At 44.8% G+C, this 21,236-nt stretch overlaps 1 non-coding gene across 1 annotated transcript; it reads left to right on the top strand.

Moving 5' to 3' along the window:
- The first annotated feature begins 19,118 nt into the window (after nt 1-19,118).
- On the top strand, nt 19,119-19,192 carry trnai-aau (transfer RNA isoleucine (anticodon AAU)). The gene has a single exon. It is a non-coding gene; the product is annotated as a tRNA-Ile (tRNA).
- The last annotated feature ends 2,044 nt before the right edge of the window (nt 19,193-21,236 follow it).

Here is a 21,236-nt window from a genome sequence, read left to right as displayed (position 1 = left end):
ATTACTGATGTAACAAATATCATTTTATTTTCTAGAAAGGGGTGACGTGACACATTAGCTGACTAAAGTAGGTAGAAACTTTTTTTTTTTAATCTATGTACTATTTGTCAATAGTGAAGTCATGCTGGATTCCAAGACGTGTCTCAGGCTGCCCTCTGACAGAGAAGGAGCTTATTAAGGGCATGTGTTGTGTGCTGGGTATTGTTATTGTTGTATTGCTATGACCAGCAGTACATATTGTGATATTGTGGAGCAGTGTAGCACAGTCACTCAGAGATGGCTCACACTCTGGGCCCTCATTCACCACAGCCCAACACTATAATGGGGATCCCAGACTGACGGGTAGTGGCAAAATAAATCAGTTTTCTGTTGGTCTCAGTGTAGGATGTTGTTAATATACACTGCACTGCTGGGTTTACAGGTCACAGTGAATGTCTCTCCTGGCTGAACAGATTTCACTGATGGAGTCTGAGTCACAGTATACTGTCCGCTGGATTCTGGAAACGAAGAATAAAAATAATGCTTACATATATATGTAATATACATGAAAACAATCTGATTTGGTCTATGAGTTTGATGTGTGCCTGTTTAGATATTACAAAGAAATACATACAAAATGGAAATAATAAAATCAAAATAATTCCCACCCTGAGTGCATAGTGTCCAGATGAACATGGTGATGAAAGTCATTGTTGATGTGTATTGTGTTGGCATGAAGGGCAGCTGTCGGTCATGAAGTGTTAAACTCACAGGCTGTAAACACTCCCAGAGCACTAAAGCATGTGCTGCCAGTGCCAAGTGTCTCGTTGTCGGACCTGCTGCATGGATTCCCCAGATCACCGCTACCTGTCACCCCTGTCTCAAGTTTTGTGGTTTCCCTTCTAATAATTTCATTCTTTTCTTTCTTCAAATGTACTTAAACCAAGGAGTACAGTTTTTGAACCATTCAAGACGATTTTATTAATTTTCCTTTTTAAAAAAAAACTGGTGGTTCAGTTAATTTGCTACAGAAATTCGATACCCTCTCAGTAATGTTGTGTAGATTGCTAAATGGAGAGTCTTTGACAGCATAAACATATTAACTGTGTAGTGGTGCACCTCAACAGCTTAACAAGCTTTCCATTTCCATTTTCAAAATAAGAAGCAGAATGTGCTCACAGGGCTCCCCAATTATTGACATTTGAGGCCAGAGGAGTAAATTGATGCACATTGAATGTCATATTTTTTTCTCCATAAAGGATCTGAACACGAATTACAAATTCTACAAGGATAAGGGCAGCAAAATGAGTATCCCGCGTATCAATTTCACTTTCTAACAATATATGCATTGGTTGCACAAGCAGAGCAAATTGAGCATTATTTAAGAAGCATCTTTCAATCACAAAGGCAACATGTTCCCTATGACCCACTGGGCTTTGGAAAGCTGTTCCTCTGCTCTATATCGGACCTCCGGATCATTTGTTTGTTGCTAATTGATTGGTATAAGCCCCAGGTGTGTACAATCCCCCAGGAAATTATATACTAGGCTGCAATTTAGTGCGTATCCTGCACTTGTGTTGCAATCTGACCCAAAGGGCAACACCTTTGAGTTACTAACTTAATCCTGTACCAATGTTTACATATTAGATAACTTTCACCATCTGCTGTCAGAGAAACAATGCACTATGTTTGGCAAAGCACTACGCTATGTACAGAACACACTTATTCCTGGGTAGCTGCTGCCATGCTGGAACAGGCTGGCACACAAAATCAGGCGCCTGCAAAACAGTTTATATGTTATTGCTCAACTGTCATAAATTGTAGAATACATGATCTCGATAAAAGCTCAGACATTTATCACACAGGGCAAGCCAGCTAAGCGATGAAAGGAACCATAACCATTTAATGTGCCTTTTCACAATTGCTGGCGCTCTGTGCCACGATCAGCCGTGTTCAGCCAGCATTAATGACACAGGCCGCTTGTCTAGAACGGCAACATGAATTGAGCACCATCAGAGTAAACAGACAGTCGCAGTGCGGGGGCTTCTGTAGACTTTCACAATTATCCGAATTTACTTTTCTCACTTGAATTCTGTGCTCTCTATATTATCGCTGGATCCAGGGGACTGGGGACAGTGCTGGCTCAGTACCGGTACACTGTGTGTGTGTGTGTGTGTGTGTGTGTATGTGTGTGTGTGGGGTGGCGGGGGGGGCGTGCTGGGCATCCCAGGTGCTGCTGTCTTAGACCGAGGTGGAGCCCGAGTGGTAGTCTGACGTCACCTTCTCTGTGGCACTCGTCACTTCCTTAGTTATTGTCATCATCGCCGCTGCTGGGGAAACTCTCCACTTTAAAAGTGTCATTGTCCTCACCATACCTGGAGAAATAAAATAAAACGGTTCAGAATGGTTACTGGAAATCAGGGTGTGTGCCCTGCGCTGAAACCAAACACAAGAAAGGACGAGAGTGAAAAGGAAGAAAGGGAAATAAGGAGAGAGAAACGCTCACCTGCACCACAGCTCTCCAGGGTCGACCCATAGTGAGCGCCCAACAAACCAAATGGCCCATCCCTAGCTCCATAATATCACTATCTATATCATATATGTTTGCTTATATATTGACTTAAATACGGTGTTGCTTATTTATGGTGTATGCAACTGTGTTAAAGGATTTATGTACAAGGTTTCTTCAGTTTAATCCAGTACCCCCCCCCCAATACCAAATGGCCCATCCCTAACTGCACAATATCACTCTATACGTTTACTTGTATTTTAACGTAGCTTATTTATGGTCTATGCAACTGTATTTAAGGATTGATACACACGTTTTCTTGTCTTTTGGCTTTGTTTTAGGGTTATACTCACGTTTAATGATGCTCTGGTCACTCCACAGACTGCCTCTGTTGTCTGCTGCAAGTGGTACATTCGATTACATCTTGACGTGCGCTAGTAGCGATCGTTTCCAGTACATTTCTATATAAAATACTACCGGAGTTAGGCTGGAGGACACAAACCGAATGCAACCGCTGGCACATTGTCAGTTGCACGCATTCGTGAAACTAGCGCACCGAATAGCGCACCGAGGAAAAATCTGAGGATTTAAATCGTAACAGCTGTAAAACGTAAGATAATATGCACTAGCCACACGGACTAGTTCTAGAGAATCTGTACTGGCCCGCAGCGAGCTGCACTAGCCATTGGCAAGCGGGCTCGCGTTAAGATCGACCCCTGTAGTAGAACAGTGTGTCTCTATGGTTACCTATGTAGAAGCCCCAGTATAGACCAGTGTGTCTCTGGTCTATTAGATGGACTGTATTATAGAGTTAGACTTATAATTGTCACATTGTGCCAAATGTTGTGTCAAACGTAGTGAGAAGTCTGTTAATTATACAGTAGTCAAGCTGGCTTGCATTAGTCAGTCACTAGTCAGTGGGAACTGTTTCTCTTTGGGTCTAGTCCAGTATGGTCCTGCCTATGACTTTTGATTTTAAAATTTACTTTTCACGTTGTGCCTCAGAATGCTCAGGAGTATATGAATCAGATGTGAATTGATAATGAAACAATGATTGGTAAAAATCGATGAAGATCGATGGTTCCATGTTTATGAAATGTTTTGATTCTTGAAGGCAATGTCACTCAATGTGTGTGACTTCTTAATAATGAGTATTACAGTTCAGGCCAAATGGCAGCTGGAATTTGAATACTCTGTATTTCATGTGTTTTAAGTGGTATTGTTCAAATACAGCACATTTAGAAGCCTGAATGATGCAGCAAATTGACAAAACATTGAGTGACAGTGAGTGCAAATTAAATAAGAAATAACAAAGTTTGTTACAGTTTTAAATAATACAAATTGACAATATTTTCAACAATTTTCTTTTCCTGACACACTGGTCTATACTGGGTCTACTACATAGGTAACCATGGAGACACACTGGTCTATACTGGGGCTACTACATAGGTAAACATAGAGACACACTGGTCTATACTGGGGCTACTACATAGGTAACTATAGAGACACACTAGTCTATACTGGGGCTACTACATAGGTAACCATGGAGACACACTGGTCTATACTGGGGCCACTACATAGGTAACCATAGAGACACACTGGTCTATATGGGGCTACTACATAGGTAACCCAGGGCTCTACAGTGTGAGCGTTATGCTCGAATTTGTGAGTGAAAATAATGTTGTGCGAGTGTGAAATACAATTTGGGCGCACAGTGCATATACAATATTTGAACTCTATAAGTAAACACTACATTGACAGGATTTTGATAATAATTATATTTTACACTAATCATTATTACGTTAGAAAATGTGGGAAATGTAGTTCGGTTGTGGATTGTCGCAATTAACCGAGAAGGCAATGAAAACTACAAGAACCGTGAATGACGTTCATGACCCAGTGCTGCAGCGGTACATTTGGTACGACATCCAATCACCTACCATCTGGCGTTAGCCGCCTCGTCATTAAAACACACTTACAGATACAGTAGTACTCAGCGACAGCGGGGCTGCCAACGACTTAGCGATAAAGTTGATTAAAATCGAATAAAATCTTAAAATGTAATTAATCGTCGATTACTTGGGTCTACCTGGGCGCAGCTACTAGAAAAAACCTTGAGAGAGGCAACAGCTTCACCCGTGGAAAGTAAAGGAGCACTTTACATTGAATTTACACTGGAGAGTTTGCTGCAACATGTGCACGGGTGAACTCACACGGTGCGGGCACAATGACACAGAAAACTGAAGAGACGCACTGGAGCCGATGGCAGGATGGAGACATTCAGCTGGTACATTTCTGGACCGAAAACTTGTCCATTAAGGATGGCACAGTGGACCCGTTTAAACCATACAAGTACTCAACCTTTCTGTTACTTGAGTTACACCTAGTTTCTTTCTTACGGTGGCCCTGAAGTGCAACTGCTGAAAAAATAAAACAGCAGCTGCAAGATTTGCAGTGGCTGTGAGATTTGGAAGTGCTGAAAAATTTATTTTGTAATAATTATCTGAATCTCAGCCAATGAGTTCCTCATCCACCTAACAGACACTCATACAAGACAGTGTCCTAGTCCTGCGCTCTTGTTGGGAAGGATATATCACAAGAACCATCTTAAATTACCCACTGTTCTAAAACTTACTATATAAGGACCTACCTCGCTCTCCTTGTTTGTTGGGTAGAAAGATTGTGGTGGTTTTGACTGTGTTAATATATATATATATATTTTAAGGATTGCTTGCGTTTTTGATTTGGACTCTTACTGAGAACCCTAATTTTGTGATTGAACCTGGACTGGCTGAGGACCCACTGCCTACTGATTTGGACAAACACTTTCACAATGTCAGAGAAGCCTTTGTGTTTGATCACTTTGTAAACTTAAGTGATGGTAACAAAGAAGGAAACCTGGACCCCACCGGACCTCACTTTCGCAGCCCCCCAGCTCCCCCGGACCTCACTTCATCAGCATCAGGTCTATACTGGGGCTTCTACATAGGTAACCATATGTAACGAGGAGTTAGTAAATGTCCTGCTGTTGTAGGGGTTCTAAGCTAGATATCTTGGATGGATGAGAAACTAAAGGATCTAAGTCCGCGCCCCCAACACAGTTTGTCCCTATACCCCCCAAATTTGAGGTATGTGCCCATCCTGCGTTATATATTTTTTTACATACCGAAGTATAGCTGTGACCTAATTTGGCAAAGTAGGGTTCAAGATTTAAATTCACAATGGCTACCTGAACTAACAGTAATGGGGCACACAAAAAGTAAACAGAGAGGATAACTAAACTAGTCCTACCCTCCTGAATCTTACAGGACAGGCGAGACACCCCTACACCAAGATACTTATACAATAGAAAAACTATGGTCATGCTATGCTTCAAAGAAAGAAAATGCTATTGCTGCTTACTTGCGTTTTTCCCTTTTTACCTTCTCTGATCACAATGCTTTTTGACAAAAACTCAGGTGCAGGTGCACCCTGCGCTATCCTTTGCCCGAGCTTTGTCCAGGAAATCTCACTGTAGTCATCTTAGTTCAACGCGGGCTCTCCTTAACTGCGTGTCACACGGGTCCCGTTCACTTTGCACCTAGAACAGTCTCTTCTAAAAAAAAACTTGAAAAGATACACAATTCCAGGCCAGTGTTCAAAAACAAAGTTCATTGTTTTCATATAAAAAACATGTTTATTTCCTCTGCACACTACACAGCTCCAATTTGCACACTCAACTAATCATGGCGACTACTCTTCCCGAACTACAGCCCACCCTTTTTCTCGAGAAAGCTACATTCCGATTGGACAGCAGGTTAGGCGATTCAGTAATTCAGTTGGTTTGCGAAGCCATCCATTACATTAGACCTCTCTGGTGTTCTTAATGTAACAATACCGTATTCTGAACAAAGTAGTATCCCTTACAGTATCCCCCCTGTTGAAAACCTGCTGAATTAATACAGGTTATATATCAAAACATTCAAGGCAATTTCAGGATACCTTTTAAGGGGTCTGTGATCTATAATGACAATACACTGCATATTTTTTGTAAATACCCTTCTATTAAGCTTACTGGAAGTGTACCCTTGTTATATCTCTAGGAGCGTCTCACAACAGGGGAATCCTCCCTCTCTTGCTCTAGATCATCCAAGGGTTCTGGTTCCTGCCCATCTAGAATTCCCTCTGTGTGTTTGTGACTCTACACACAGAGACGCACTGTTCTGTACTGGGGCTTCTATATAGCTAACCATAGAGACACACTGGTCTATACTGGGATTAGGTAACCATAGAGACACACTGTTCTATACTGGGGCTTCTACATAGGTAACCATAGAGACACTGTTCTATACTGGGGCTTCTACATAGGTAACCATTAGTAATATTACGTATTAGTCCTTTTATTCCCTGGAAGATAGCACTTCACAGCATTTGATCATGCTTCTTGTGTTACTAATACTTGTATTATTGATTGATTTCCCCCTTGCTCCCTTTCCCGTAACCCTTGACTGTGACCTTACATCTTGACAGCACTTAGCTTTTACGTTCCAGGATGTATGACCTAACTTACTGTACTTACCTGTGTAAATTGGAAGTTGTAAAATGTATTATATTTTGAATTGCTTTGTACAATGTAAATTTGTATTTGTAATATTTGATGCCTTAACTGTATTCTTGCAATTTGTATAGCACTGGATAAGGGCATCTGCCAAGAAATAATAATAATAATAATAATAATAATAATAATAATAATAATAATAATAATAATAATAATAATAGCCATAGAGACACACTTGTCTGTACTGGGACAAGGTAACCATAGAGACACTGGTCTATACTGAACTGATGCTGGTCATGAAATGTACCCTGTGATGAGGTGTGCGTGATGGTAAAGCAGTAGCTCTTTTGGAGTATCAGGGCTCATAGTGTTGCATTTTTGCGGAGTTCTTCAACACAGGTTTGTATTTCACTATCATGTTTACTTTAAATAGCTCAGAGAAATGTCCTTTATTTAGAGCTTCTCTGAGACCCCTGATTGGAATTCACTGCTTTGTGCAGTACATCAGAATGTCAGTCACAGCTTTAATCACAATTCCTCTCAAATAAGCCTTCCTGGAATCCCGATTTAACCGATTAAAAATGTTTCTGTGTGGCTTTGTCTGTAACCTTCGGATGGACAGTACCAATTGCTTGCTTCATGTTTTGAACGGCTCTGATTCAAATGCTTAAAATCTTTAAAACCATTTTTAGTGAATGTTTCTTCGGTGTGGGAATCAGAACAAATGCCTGCATATCTACAGATAATTGCATTTCTGGCTATGCTGTATTCCATCCAGCGATACTTCTCATACCACCGCTGTGATGAAAAACTTTGGGATTTAACACAAATTAAAGCAAATGCCTGCAATTTTGGCCGTGTAGGTGACTCATCTATTCCTTATAAATCCGAGGGACAGTAAAATGTTTCCTTACCGAATTCAACACTGGCCTGTGGATGCAAAGCAGTGCTTATATTGGTTTCTTCCGATGCAGTTGGTGATTTATCAGGTTGTGTAATGTGCTGTTCTGATAGTTCTCTTCTCGTCTTTTGAAATAATTCAACAAATAATTTTGTTTCACCATTTGTAGGAACTCCGTTCACAACTACATTTGTTCAGTTGTCATGGTGTGATGCACTACGTAAAAAAACATTTACCACAGCCAGTTATAACCTGCTTGTGCATAACTTAGCCAAAATGTAACCATTAGACTTGAAAAGAACCAGCCCCCATGCTTTGGAATAAAGCCTGTGATTTTCCGAAACACGTTATTGCTTCAGAATCTTGTATTTATAATGTTTTTTTAACACGCGGGAGAAATTTTACACTCTCTGATTGGGTGGACCTGAGAGGTAAGTAGGTGGGCCATGGCCCAACCAGGCCCACCCAGGCCCACCCATGGCTACGCTCCTGTTGTGGCCCAGGTGCTTATTTGACACCCAGACTTACGGCCCACTGATTAATTTAGGTTGCCTTTATTAAAGAGTCTAAAGACGGCTGTCCGGTTCTGAACTTGGACCTGAAGTATTGTGTAGTATAAGTATCGCGTGTCTTCAAAGCATGCAGGGAAAATGTACAATGACTCGAGATCGTCACCCTTGAACTCCCTCACTACTTTTGTTCTCTGAAAGTAGCTGATAGAAACTTGCACACAACTAGTTATTCAGAGATAACATTACCACTTTAAACGATTTTTCAATTGGGCTATAGTGGCTGTTATAATGGGGTTTTAGATTTCCTAACATTGACTGGGAAAGCCCAGTTGAGACTACAGAAGCAGTAGTAGAAATGTTTTAGAGGGCAAACGACTGCTTTCTACCTCAATTAGTCAGGGAACCAACCAGAGAGAGCACATGCTATTTGATATTTTCAAACGACCAATGGTGAACTGCAGTCACAATATGGTTAGCTTTGAGGCATACTTTCACAAAACAAGGACCTACACTCAGTTGAGCCTCTTACTAAAAATGAAGCCACATTTCTTCAAATCATAAATGTAACCGCTACACTGTAAAAATTATTTGTTGACGCAACGTGACTTAGTCAAGTCATCTTGTTGCTTTGACTCAGTTTAGCAAACATGAAGTGTTAAGTTCACTCACTGTTGAAATAACATGCAGTAAATTGAGCCAACGTACTCTATCAATTAATAAGCATTTAGAATTTTTAGTTAAGTCAACTGAAAAACATATTAATTGAACTTAATTTTTCAAGTTTTCACAACTATAAACCAAGTCTAATTGACAAAATAGTCATTCTTCCTCAACTTTCATTACTTACAGTGAGGGAAAAAAGTATTTGATCCCCTGCTGATTTTGTACGTTTGCCCACTGACAAAGAAATGATCAGTCTATAATTTTAATGGTAGGTGTATTTTAACAGTGAGAGACAGAATAACAACAAAAAAATCCAGAAAAACTCATTTCAAAAAAGTTATAAATTGATTTGCATGTTAATTAGGGAAAGAAGTATTTGATCTCCTATCAATCAGCAAGATTTCTGGCTCCCAGGTGTCTTTTATACAGGTAATGAGCTGACATTAGGAGCGCTCCTAAATCTCAGCTCGTTACCTGTATAAAAGACACCTGTCCACAGAAGCAATCAATCAATCAGATTCCAAACTCTCCACCATGGCAAAGACCAAAGAGCTGTCCAAGGATGTCAGGGACAAGATTGTAGACCTACACAAGGCTGGAATGGGCTACAAGACCATCGCCAAGCAGCTTGGTGAGAAGGTGACAACAGTTGGTGCGATTATTCGCAAATGGAAGAAACACAAAATAACTGTCAGTCTTCCTCGGTCTGGGGCTCCATGCAAGATCTCACCTCGTGGAGTTTCAATGATCATGAGAACGGTGAGGAATCAGCCCAGAACTACACGGGAGGATCTTGTTAATGATCTCAAGGCAGCTGGGACCATAGTCACCAAGAAAACAATTGGTAACACACTACGCCATGAAGGACTGAAATCCTGCAGCGCCCGCAAGATCCCCCTTCTCAAGAAAGCACATGTACAGGCCCATCTAAAGTTTGCCAATGAACATCTGAATGATTCAGAGGAGAACTGGGTGAAAGTGTTGTGGTCAGATGAGACCAAAATCGAGCTCTTTGGCATCAACTCAACTCGCCGTGTTTGGAGGAGGAGCAATGCTGCCTATGACCTCAAGAACACCATCCCCACCATCAAACATGGAGGTGGAAACATTATGCTTTGGGGGTGTTTTTCTGCTAAGGGGACAGGACAACTGCACCGCATCAAAGGGATAATGGACGGGGCCATGTACCGTCAAATCTTGGGTGAGAACCTCCTTCCCTCAGCCAGGGCATTGAAAATGGGTCGTGGATGGGTATTCCAGCATGACAATGACCCAAAACACACAGGAGTGGCTCAAAAAGAAGCACATTAAGGTCAAGGAGTGGCCTAGCCAGTCTCCAGACCTTAATCCCATAGAAAATCTGTGGAGGGAGCTGAAGGTTCGAGTTGCCAAACGTCAGCCTCGAAACCTTAATGACTTGGAGAGGATCTGCAAAGAGGAGTGGGACAAAATCCCTCCTGAGATGTGTGCAAACCTGGTGGCCAACTACAAGAAACGTCTGACCTCTGTGATTGCCAACAAGGGTTTTGCCACCAAGTACTAAGTCGAAGGGGTCAAATACTTATTTCCGTCATTAACATGCAAATCAATTTATAACTTTTGAAATGCATTTTTCTGGATTTTTTTGTTGTTATTCTGTCTCTCACTGCTAAAATACACCTACCATTAAAACTATAGACTGATCATTTATTTGTCAGTGGGCAAACGTACAAAATCAGCAGGGGATCAAATACTTTTTTCCCCCACTGTACTTATTAATTTCATTATTTGCAATCCACAAAGTCCATCTATAATCATTCAAACGCGGGCTACTTCATCTTTTCTTGCATGATCAGCAACTTTATCCCATGCTAATTAATACAAAAAATGTCTCAACTCCGGTAAAGTAGTATGTCATCATGACGTGATGGTTTTGGCACATGCGCATTACACAAAACGTTCATAGAACATATGTTTTGTGGTTACCTGAGCACGTTATTTAAAGTTTTACAATTCTGTTCAAGTTGAGGTTGTTGTAACTCATCTTATTGTGTGGTGAGACACTGCAATTTCACAGAACATGATTTTACTTGTCCAATTTCCAAAACGAGCTCTCTTCAATCTCCGTTTCAAATCCATGTTGATTTGCGGGTAATCACTGTATCCACTCAATCTTACTACAGTTATAAGAAAACACCTGTAATGCTGTACAAATGCATGTGTTTTTCAAGCACATGAAAGATTGTAGACAGGTAGAGATCGCCACTTGAGTGCCAGACTGACTCTATTGTAAAGGGAAGGCAGGATTATGTGTTATATTTGAGTTATTATGTATTTAAATGACCAGTCAAAATAACCCGATTTTGGCTATTCTAGGTAAATGTGTTTATAACTTATTTATTTTCATGTTTATGCAGCTAAAACGCTGTAGGCATGTTTAATACATATAGTTAGGAATAGTCACGAATGGGTATATGCGCAGTGTATTTTGGAACACAGTATAATTCAAATTTGAATAACCAAAACGGTCAAATTGACCGGCTCTGCGCTTGTAGTGTTAAATGTGGGTGTCATATCGTGGGCCGCACTTCCATGTGTGACGGGCCGCAGGTCGAGAACCACTGCCCTATTCAGAACAGGTTGGTCAGATAGGACCAGAACCAGTGCAGACCCAAAGAACAGAGGACGAGCGTTAGGCAGACAAACCCCAGGGCCCCAGGGCCACAGGTTAGTGCTTTCCTGGAGGTCTTTAGCTCCCCTGTATAATGGACCATTCCAGAGAGATTCCCCTTTGCAGTCAATATCATCAGCTCAGCAGTTTGCCAATACAGATCCCTGGGGAGGTGGGGGCTCAAATCCAGGACCAGGGTTAGCCACCCCTAGCATAAAGCAAAACATTACATGTGTTTAAATGGTTGAAGTCAATACAGTGATTAATGAATTGATGTATTTATTGAGGTGGCTGTGACAGAGTGGCTATAGAGACTATTGCGCTCCTTCACAGCAGCGTCTCTGTTGCTTATATTAAGTTATACTAAGGTATGCTGAGCTGACGATATTGAGGTTTTTACTAAAGAAAAAACAGATAACATGCCACAGGTTAACAACCAGTCCAGTCAAACCCTAAGAGAGATCAGGATAAATGAGGAGGAGGTAGTAAAGGGACTAGCAGAATTAAAAACAAACAAATCACCTGGGCCAGATGGTATATTTCCAACAGTACGTAAAGAAATTATGGAAATGATTGTATTAATTATTTCTAAATAGCACTGGTTTCACTGTTTTTGAATGTTTTGATGTTTTTTTTATTTGTCAAATGCATTGACCGTTATTGTTCTTTTAAATGCATCAGATTGTTTTGATAGTTTTTTTTGTTTGTTGTTTTTTACATTTCAGTTAATTTGACAATTTTTTCACCATTGCATAAATTAAATAATCTAAAATGTGCTTTTTATTATTTTGTCTTCCTTTTCAAAGACAAAATCAATTACAAAACTACAATTAAAAAATATGTATTTAAGACTGAACATTAAACACTGTGCCAACAAAGCACAATAAATAAAATAAAATAAAATAGATAAATTTATATCTGGCCATCTTTGAGCCCCCCTTCTTGAATAGCCTACTGTGAAAGCCGGACACAAATAACTTGGAGAGAGAGAGGGAGAGTCTCCGGTTTCGGTTGTGTCCGGGCTTTATTTTGTTCAGGTATGTCAAAAAAGGGCGGAGATACAAAACAAAAACAAAATCAAAAGCAAAAGCAAAAAGTGTCCACAATCGGGGTGCTCCGGGCAGACAGGGGTAATAGACTCAGTCCACCTTCTTGTCGGTTAGCTGCTTCCGTCGGGGAGGGAGAGGGATTAAATAAACAGGGCACAGCCCACTTTATAGCGAGACACTCCTTTTCAATGGTGCTATATTTACGCTCCTGGGCGATAATTGTTTGCTTAGATAGAGGACGGGGTGTTCCTGACCCCCAACACTCTGGGACAGGACCGTGCCCACTCCAACTTCTCAGGCGTCGGTCTGTAGAATGAAAGGGAGAGAGAAGTCAAGGCATTTAAAAAAAGGGTGTTGGCAGAGGCGGTCCTTAATTGCCTGGAAAGCCACCTGGCACTGCTCCGTCCACTGGACCGTATCTGGAGCACCTTTTCGCGTCAGTTCGGTCAGGGGGTAAGCCAGGGTGGCAAAGTCCGGCAGAAACTGGCGATAATACCCGGAAAACCCCAAAAACTGCCGAACTTCCTTTTTGGACTTAGGAGGCGGACAGGAGGCAATAGCGGTCACCTTGTCAACGACTGGCCGTACCTGCCCCCCTCCTAAGAGGTACCCCAGATACTTGGTCTCCCTCCTCCCAACTGTTCACTTGCCCGGGTTTTCCGTGAGCAGCGCCCAGCCGATCCAGCAACTCATCCACACGGGGCATCGGATAGGCATCAAACCTAGACACTGCATTGAGCTCCCTATAATCAACGCAGAATCTAGTGCTGCCGTCAGGCTTTGGCACCAAGACTATAGGGCTACACCATTCCGATTGTGACTTTTCAATGACTCCCAGCTCCATCATCTTCTGCACCTCTTCATTGACAGCCTAGTTTTTGTAATAGGGGGTGCGATAGGGTTTGACACGCACGCAGTGGTCCAGTGCTGTGTGGATGTGGTGTTCAATGAGAAGTGTGAGCACGGGTCGGTGAGAAAAGACATGCTGGAAGCGGCACAATAAAGAGCGAACCTGCTGTTTCTGTGCGTTTGTTAAATGGGCGTTTGTTAAATTGAGTTCAGTGCGAACCTCAGAAACAGCGGCTTCAGACTCTTTATTGTGGGGGGAACTAAAAGCACCCAATGCTTCCTGCTCTCGCCACTTCTTCAGCATGTTCAGATGATAGATCTGCTTTTACCTCCGACGATCTGGGCGACACACCTCATAATCAACATCCCCTAAGCGGCGTGTGACCAAAAAGGGTCCCTGCCACTTAGCCAGCAGTTTAGATGTTGAATTTGGGAATAACACCAGTACCTTGTCCTTGGGTGAACGATCGTAACCGGGCTCTCCTGTTGTACATGCGCTGTTGTCGCTCCTGGGCCTGTAAGAGATGCAACTGTGCAAGTTTCCCCAGTGCCGATAGCCGATCTCTCAGGTCCAGGATGTGCTGTACCATAGAGGTCTGGGAGGGGGCGGTCGCCTCCCAGTCCTCCTTTATTAAGTCGAGGATGCCCCTCAGCCGCCTCCCGTACAGCAGCTCGAAGGGAGAGAAGCCAGTGGACGTCTGGGGCACCTCGCGTACAGCGAACAGCAGGGGTGGCAATAACTTGTCCCAGTCCCAAGCGTCTGTGCTCACAAACTTACAGATCATGTTCTTTAGGGTTTTATTAAAGAGCTCCACTAGGGCGTCTGTCTGGGGATGATAGATTGAGGTCCTGATGGACTTTATCCCCAGCAGCCTACAGAGGTCTCGCATCACGCGTGACATGAATGGAGAGCCCTGATCTGTCAGGATTTCCTTTGGGATCCCCACCCGAGTGAAGACCTTAAACAGCTCCTCGGCGATCCTAGTCGCTAACATTGTCCGGACACTCCGGACAGGCAGCACACCATCTTTCTACCTCCTTTTTGATGCCTGGCCAGAAGAATCGGTCCATTATCCAGCTTAAGGTCTTGTCACGACACAGGTGACCTGCCCCAGGTAGGGGGTAATAGACTCAGTCCACCTTCTTGTCGGTTAGCTGCTTCCGTCGGGGAGGGAGAGGGATTAAATAAACAGGGCACAGCCCACTTTATAGCGAGACACTCCTTTTCAATGGTGCTATATTTACGCTCCTGGGCGATAATTGTTTGCTTAGATAGAGGACGGGGTGTTCCTGACCCCCAACACTCTGGGACAGGACCGTGCCCACTCCAACTTCTCAGGCGTCGGTCTGTAGAATGAAAGGGAGAGAGAAGTCAAGGCATTTAAAAAAAGGGTGTTGGCAGAGGCGGTCCTTAATTGCCTGGAAAGCCACCTGGCACTGCTCCGTCCACTGGACCGTATCTGGAGCACCTTTTCGCGTCAGTTCGGTCAGGGGGTAAGCCAGGGTGGCAAAGTCCGGCAGAAACTGGCGATAATACCCGGAAAACCCCAAAAACTGCCGAACTTCCTTTTTGGACTTAGGAGGCGGACAGGAGGCAATAGCGGTCACCTTGTCAACGACTGGCCGTACCTGCCCCCCTCCTAAGAGGTACCCCAGATACTTGGTCTCCCTCCTCCCAACTGTTCACTTGCCCGGGTTTTCCGTGAGCAGCGCCCAGCCGATCCAGCAACTCATCCACACGGGGCATCGGATAGGCATCAAACCTAGACACTGCATTGAGCTCCCTATAATCAACGCAGAATCTAGTGCTGCCGTCAGGCTTTGGCACCAAGACTATAGGGCTACACCATTCCGATTGTGACTTTTCAATGACTCCCAGCTCCATCATCTTCTGCACCTCTTCATTGACAGCCTAGTTTTTGTAATAGGGGGTGCGATAGGGTTTGACACGCACGCAGTGGTCCAGTGCTGTGTGGATGTGGTGTTCAATGAGAAGTGTGAGCACGGGTCGGTGAGAAAAGACATGCTGGAAGCGGCACAATAAAGAGCGAACCTGCTGTTTCTGTGCGTTTGTTAAATGGGCGTTTGTTAAATTGAGTTCAGTGCGAACCTCAGAAACAGCGGCTTCAGACTCTTTATTGTGGGGGGAACTAAAAGCACCCAATGCTTCCTGCTCTCGCCACTTCTTCAGCATGTTCAGATGATAGATCTGCTTTTACCTCCGACGATCTGGGCGACACACCTCATAATCAACATCCCCTAAGCGGCGTGTGACCAAAAAGGGTCCCTGCCACTTAGCCAGCAGTTTAGATGTTGAATTTGGGAATAACACCAGTACCTTGTCCTTGGGTGAACGATCGTAACCGGGCTCTCCTGTTGTACATGCGCTGTTGTCGCTCCTGGGCCTGTAAGAGATGCAACTGTGCAAGTTTCCCCAGTGCCGATAGCCGATCTCTCAGGTCCAGGATGTGCTGTACCATAGAGGTCTGGGAGGGGGCGGTCGCCTCCCAGTCCTCCTTTATTAAGTCGAGGATGCCCCTCAGCCGCCTCCCGTACAGCAGCTCGAAGGGAGAGAAGCCAGTGGACGTCTGGGGCACCTCGCGTACAGCGAACAGCAGGGGTGGCAATAACTTGTCCCAGTCCCAAGCGTCTGTGCTCACAAACTTACAGATCATGTTCTTTAGGGTTTTATTAAAGAGCTCCACTAGGGCGTCTGTCTGGGGATGATAGATTGAGGTCCTGATGGACTTTATCCCCAGCAGCCTACAGAGGTCTCGCATCACGCGTGACATGAATGGAGAGCCCTGATCTGTCAGGATTTCCTTTGGGATCCCCACCCGAGTGAAGACCTTAAACAGCTCCTCGGCGATCCTAGTCGCTAACATTGTCCGGACACTCCGGACAGGCAGCACACCATCTTTCTACCTCCTTTTTGATGCCTGGCCAGAAGAATCGGTCCATTATCCAGCTTAAGGTCTTGTCACGACACAGGTGACCTGCCCCAGCCAAATCAGATGAGAGCCTATGATCCTTAATATTAGATAGATAGTTTTCACTAGCGAGCACCCGGCCGGGCGATGTCCAGGCTGCCCGCAACGTCACCGTGGTTTTTCCAGGGGACCACACACTGCCGGGGGAGAGAGAAAAAGAAGGAGCTAAGGAGGCAGATTTGTTTTTGGGACAGGCAAGGCGAGAAGGGGAAGTGGGTCGGGGAGAAACATGTTTAGGTGTGGTGTTTGGCAACATGCTGGTATCCAGGACAGTCAGGTCAGAGGGGGTCTTGGGAATGGAAGGGAGGGTGCCCGCCGTCGGGCATCAGAAGGTGGCATCGTCCCGGGCAATGATGGTTCTCTGCCAGCCTGGTGCCAGCCTTCAGGTTGGACGTGGGAGATGGCAGATGAACTGCTCCAAGGCCACCAGGTCGGCAACTTCCGTGGCTTGAGCCAGCGGTGGCAGGCACCGGGAGCCAGGTTCGAACCGGAGGCTTCTGAGCTTTCGGCGCTGGCCGTCCGACATCAGACCGACCCGGTCCAGGACACTGTCCCTCAGACTTTTGTAGTCTAGGGCACTCGGGTGGCAGGGGAGCCAGACGTACCGCCCACTCCGACTCCGGCCAGTCGCAACACCGGGCAGTGCGCTTGAAGATGGCAAGAAAAGCCTCCGGGTCATGAAGTGAGCACTGACTCCGGTGGTACTCGATCCCACAACCATTGAATGACCACTGCCCTTTTCACTAAAAGTCCAGCGCGCTATCCATTGCGCCACAGAGCATGCCTACTGATGATGGGGCATCTCAGCGTGCTTGTACAAGTAGCATTTACAGATGTGTTTTTTTAATCGCTCTCTCTGATATAGAGATGAAAGGAAATGATGGGTTCTTCTTTTAGATAATACGACTCATGTTGACTTGACTGTGAGGGAAAGTTTTTGTCAGGCACACTGTCTGTGTGTTTGTCTGTCTATCTGTGGCTGTCTGTGTGTCTGTGGCAGTCTGTGCTTGTGGCTGTCTGTGTGTGTGTCTGTGGCTGGACCGATGGGGCTGATTGGAAACATCTTCGACCTGGGTTTCTCTTCATCACAGATACATCTTTCGCTGCCCACATGCCCGAATTGCTTTTCAGCTGGATCACAGCCTCGCCCCAGGTGGGCAAAACCTCCAAAAGTGGTACAAACTCATCCACGTATTCCAGTGTTTCCGAGAAAGCTTGGCATAGTGAGTGAGAAAGTCAACCCTGACAGTGTGGCGACAGATGAGAAGCCACGGAATTGATGCACTCTGTGATGTCATAGAAGTCAGCTGTGAGAGAGTTCTGAGATGTCATCGCTGAACTGGCAGTGAAGGGAGAGGGAGAGGAAGGCAAAGCATGTACATGGCTTCTCTCGCTGACTGGGCAAGATTGGATTAATGAGAGAGTGCAAGGACGGAAATGCAGTTGTTTTCTCGAAGAGTGTAGAAGAGTTTTCTGGTCTCCTGATGGAGGCGTAGGTTCAAATACCACTTCTGACAGACTGATTTATAGCATGACCAATGCTAGGAATTGCAAAAGTGTTCTTTTATTTTCTGACACTAAGCTGTTGGTCACCTCGACTCGGTTGCATAAGTGTTGAAAGTCACGGATTCCCGCAATTCTGTGGCCGCATTCTCAAGGCTATCTTCTATAATACACCTCTCAAAAAAATAAGGGAACAAGTAATCATCACAGCATAATACCAAGTCAGTTACAGTTCAGGCATATTAATCTGTACAGTTAGGAAGCCTAAGCGGTTGTGAATCACTGTCTCTTGTTTTGGTGCAAATGAAAGTGACAGCAGGTGCACCGGAGATAGGCAACAGCAAGACAACCCCAAAAAGGGAATGGTTTTGCAGGTGGTGGCCACAGACGATTGCTCTCTCCTTATCCTTCCTGACTGATTCTTCTCTAGTTTTGCCTTTTGCTAGTGTCCTTGTCACTACTGGAATTATGAGGTGCTCCCTGCAGCCCATTCAGGTTGCACAGGTAGTCCAGCTCCTCCAGTATGGCACATCCATACGTGCCGTCTGAAGAAAGTTTGCTGTGTCTCCCAGTACAGTCTCAAAAGCATGGAGGTGGGAGAGTTACGAATTATGCAATGTACGGTGAAGATCTTGAGGTTTCCTAGATTTTGATCACGGAGATCCGATGTGTGATTTAAGTGTTCCCGCAGTTTTCTTGATCAGTATATAATCTCGCGGTGGACGTATACATCCTCTCAGAATGGCCGAGTGGTCTAATTTGCCAGACTTAAGGTGTTGTTCCCTTGAAGAATGTAGAAGGGTTTTCTGGTCTCCTGATGGAGGCGTGGGTTCAAATCCCACTCCTGACAGATTGATTTATAGCATCACCAATGCTAGGAATTGCAAAAGTGTTCTTTTCACACTTGTGTGTAATGCATTTTGCAGCCAAATTACATAAACATGAGGAAATGCCTGGCAGAGAGACTCCTTTTGATGGCCGGTTAGCTCAGTTGGTTAGAGCGTGGTGCTAATAACGCCAAGGTCTTGGGTTCGATCCCCACATCGGCCAAGACCGATCGTAGGTGCTCATCCGTCTAGTTCGAGTCCTGTTTTTTGAATGTTTGACATGAAACTCCCTGAAGGCAAGCGTAGTAGTGCACTTAAGCAGTGGTAGGATCCACAAGACTTCATCAAGCCGTGTCAAAGTCGGCCATCTACATGCACACGGGAAAATGTCCTTTCGCCGCTTTGCTTTTCTCAGAACACTTCATTTGCATTCTGTCCTCTGATAGTTTCAACTCGTGGGCTCCTGCCAATTCCTTATTACACAGACTTGGAGAGGGAAGCAATGCCAGTGGCTTCAAGAATCAACGCAAGTTTCATGAATGGCACATCTAAGCCATGGTGCCAACCAGACATTGAGCTGTTGGTCACCTCGACTCGGTTGCATAAGTGTTGAAAGTCACGGATTCCCGCAATTCTGTGGCCGCATTCTCAAGGCTATCTTCTATAATACACCTCTCAAAAAAATAAGGGAACAAGTAATCATCACAGCATAATACCAAGTCAGTTACAGTTCAGGCATATTAATCTGTACAGTTAGGAAGCCTAAGCGGTTGTGAATCACTGTCTCTTGTTTTGGTGCAAATGAAAGTGACAGCAGGTGCACCGGAGATAGGCAACAGCAAGACAACCCCAAAAAGGGAATGGTTTTGCAGGTGGTGGCCACAGACGATAGCTCTCTCCTTATCCTTCCTGACTGATTCTTCTCTAGTTTTGCCTTTTGCTAGTGTCCTTGTCACTACTGGAATTATGAGGTGCTCCCTGCAGCCCATTCAGGTTGCACAGGTAGTCCAGCTCCTCCAGTATGGCACATTCATCCGTGCTATCAGAAGAACCAGAAGGACCAGTATCTGCTTTTTTGTGCGAGGAGGAACAGGAGGAGCATTGCCTGAGCCCTCCAAAATGACCTCCAGCGGTCTACTGGTGTGCATGTTTCTGACTAAACTGTCAGAAACAGACTCTATGAGGGTGGCACGAGGGCCCGTCATCCTCCAGTGGGACCTGTGCTCACAGCCCAGCACCGTGCAGCTCGATTGGTATTCGTGAAAGAGTGTGGAGGCACCGTGGTGAACGTTATTCTGTCTGCAACATCATCCAGCATGATCGGTTTGGCTGCTGGTTTGGAGAGAAACACAAAGTGCCCTCTGTGTATTCACTATGCAACCATCAACAACTCTGACCTGGTCATATATATGTCCCAGGGCATCATCCTGTGTCTGGTCCATAGCGAAATCGGAAACCCGGTTGAAGGCGGGATCCAGTGTCGGGCCTTCCACTGGAAGAAGGAGAGAGGAGGTGAGTCCCAGAACTCGTTCCTTCCCCTGGGTCCAACAGGGTACTGTTGGCTGCTACACGACTGGAGTCAGAGGGAAGGCTGTCCCTGCCCCTCTCATCACCTGCAGTCACTAATGGTGATCGGTCCCCAGAGACATGTCCCAATTGTGCCCCAGCCAAATCAGACAATGAGAGCCTAGGATCTTTAATATTGGACAGAAATTCAGAGCCTCTGGGTCGTCCTCCGGTCCCATCTTTGGAATCTGCAGACCTGCCCAAGCCGGGTTTGCTGCGGTAAACAGCAGGGTTAGGTGCAGGAGCTGGTACTTGAAGTTGCTGGACAAGCGTCTCGAGAGTTTGTTGTTTTTGAGCCTGCAGCTTCACCACTGGGGCCAACAACTGTTCCACTGGAGACGCCTCCATAGCTGTCCTTCCGGGTACAGAGTTCAGGGTAAGTATGTCACAAAGCTTCCCCACATTGGCCACCAAATGTAAATGCCGGACACAATAAACGGAGAGAGTCTCGGGTTCCGGCGGTGTCCGAGCTTTATTGGGGTTCACAATAGTCCAACAGAAAAAAACACAAAAAGGGGAAAACAAGGCAAAACCAGCACACAAAACATCCACACAAACAGGGTGCTCCGGGCAGTCACAATAAAGTCTCCCTCGGGGAAGGAGAGGGATTAAATAGATGAAGCACACCTGCCAATGACGTCACAGTCGCCTCAGTGATCATTGCCTGCAGCCGTGAGCTCACAAGCTGTCTGCGAAGCAGC

The sequence above is a fragment of the Amia ocellicauda genome, chromosome 12, assembly GCF_036373705.1.
Source record: "Amia ocellicauda isolate fAmiCal2 chromosome 12, fAmiCal2.hap1, whole genome shotgun sequence".
In the NCBI taxonomy this organism is placed as follows: domain Eukaryota; kingdom Metazoa; phylum Chordata; class Actinopteri; order Amiiformes; family Amiidae; genus Amia; species Amia ocellicauda.
This window is presented reverse-complemented; position numbering and strand designations above follow the sequence as displayed.